Here is a 2730-nt window from a genome sequence, read left to right on the forward strand (position 1 = left end):
CTTCTTAAATATTCTCGTTCAAGCGTCTATAGTTTGAATTTATTACCTATATATTTTATGCATGCAAATATTATGCAATCGTCATCGTGCTTTTGTACCTACTACACTTGACACACATGGTTTTGAGCATTTAATGTTATTTGGAATTAATGGAAATAATGGAATTAATGTTATGCCCAATTGTATGATATAATATTATTTTTTTTTTATATTAGGTATGTTGATATTATATTAGGTAGGTATACAGGTATACTGTTACCGAATACACCAACTGTAATAAAACACCAGGTGATTTCTACTTTTTTTTTTTTTAATACGAAATAAAACAACATTAATTAAAATAATATAAATTCCAATTTTTATTGGTCAATACAAAAGTTAAATATAAACAATACATCAATAAACTAGTTTACAAGTGTTCACTTTTCAGTATATCCTTTAAAAGCAATATTCATATTGATACTTCGAATACATGCAAAGATATATGAAATAATGGAAAATGACAAAGATCCAAAAAGATCATAACATTAAAAATATATAATATTATTTTAATAGTGTTAAAACACTAATTAAGCGGGTAGAGGTGACGACACAACACAACAACGTTCGGTTTATAACTGACTTTTATTAATGAAATCACAACGGTAGGGCCCGTCTCAGGTCGACCAGTGTGTCCAACCTTCACTGTTAATTTCCTTTAATGACATAATTTCCTTAATTAAACTTAATTTATAACAACTCGGTCTTCCTGGCCCTGTTGGCCGTCCCGGCCCAACATAACACATAATGTAAATATTCTTATAATATATGAGTATACAAGTAAATAAAAAAAAATCAACAAAGTAACAAAACATACATAGGTAATTTAGGAACATATTTAATTAGTATAATCTTTCAAATAGCCAGGTCTCTTAATCTTGCGATTGGAGATCCTGTGACTAGAGTTAGTGTCTGCTGCAGATGGTGCTGGAGAGTCTGACCTCCCTAGCTCGGCTCTCAGTGTGGTTACTGCTTGCTTTTCCGTACCGTCACTATCTTGCCCCTCTTGATCCGATTGATCCGTCTCACTGTCATCTCCCTGGTCCGAAGCGAAGCGCTTCAGGGCGTTAATGTGTGCTGTAGTAGCATATAATTGTTTTCCCTCATGGCGTAGGTCTGCAATCTTATAGGTGTCGCCGGCACATACAGCAGTCACAATCATGGGTCCTCGATACTTGGCCTGCAACTTTGTTGAAGTACCGGTGGACACCGGGGGACGTCGTAGATAGACAATGTCCTCTATACTTAAGGTTTGGTTTTTTCGGTGTTGGTCATGCCGCGCCTTCCACTGGGCCTGCTTTTCTGCTATGTTTTGGCGTATCTGTTGCTGAATTTCTGCCAGTTGTTGGTATGCGGGGGTTAATGTAGTGAGTGTGTCTAGTAGGCCATCTCGAATCACAGCATCAAATCCATATAATGCATAAAAGGGACTAACTCCAGTAGTCTGGTTTATTGAAGTGTTCAGCACCAACTCTAGTTCAGCCAGCTGTTTATCCCAGGTTGCTTCGGTTTTCATGCTAGTCGATATTGCTGTTAGCACCGTGGAGTTAGCTCGCTCTACTTGCCCGTTGGCTCGTGGGTGTCGTACAGCTACTGGGTGGTGCTGGATCCCGTTAGCCTTGCAGTACTGCCCGAATTGCTCTGACTGGAATGATGTACCTCTATCCGTAATGATTCTCTTGGGTAGTCCATAGTTTGAAGCGAAAACCTTCAGCTGATTTACAACTACAGTGGACTGTACTGTCTTGGACGCATACAGCTTAACAAATTTAGTTAGATTGTCACCCAATACCAATATGTACGCATTTCCTTTGGTACTCTTCGGGAATGGTCCTAGATGATCAATATTTATTGTCTCGAACGGACGGCCACCTGGACTGATTGGGTGCAGCATACCAGCTTGCTTCCCTCGTGGTTTTTTGTATAGGGCACACTCAGGACACATTCCTATGTGCACTCTGAGATATCTCCGCATCCGTGGGAAGTAGTACCGTTCTGTAATTTTGGCATAAGTTCTGTCGACTGCAAAGTGGCCACTGAGTTCGTGGAACTTGATCGCCAAGCTCTTCCTCATGCATTTAGGCACCATCCAGAGTTGCCGTGGTCCCGTTGCCGTCTGTACTCGCCTATACAATACTCCGTTTATTACATTATAATTATTAAGTAGTGACTTACTCGGTGTAGGTCCCTCTAGTGATTTGATTATACCCATAATTTCAGAATCACTATACTGCATACTCTTGACATACTGTTCCTCAGTGAGAGTTGTGAGTACTTCTAGACGGTTAGCTATAATCCCATCCAGTGTGTCCGTACTGTTCTCAGTGGGGGCTCGGCTCAGTGCATCTACATGAGCCATTGCTGTACCGGCTCGGTGTTTGACTTCTACATCAAAACTCCTGCATTAGGTCAAACCACCGGGTGATTTGTGAGTTAGACGTTTTCAGGCCATTCATATAGACTAACGCTTGGCAGTCTGTTACCACTGTGACATGAATTCCAATTAGCCATGATCTTAGTCGATCCAATGACCACACTATGGCCATGAGTTCTAGCTTGCTGGAGTGGTATTTACTTTCGGCTTCATTAGTCTTCTTACTGAAACAGTGTACTAGCGTAATTTACCGGAGTCATCTTCCTGTAACAGCATTCCTGCTAGTCCCAGACTGGAAGCGTCCGTGTGTAATTCAG

The sequence above is a fragment of the Acyrthosiphon pisum genome, chromosome X (assembly GCF_005508785.2).
Source record: "Acyrthosiphon pisum isolate AL4f chromosome X, pea_aphid_22Mar2018_4r6ur, whole genome shotgun sequence".
Taxonomy (NCBI): Eukaryota; Metazoa; Arthropoda; class Insecta; order Hemiptera; family Aphididae; genus Acyrthosiphon; species Acyrthosiphon pisum.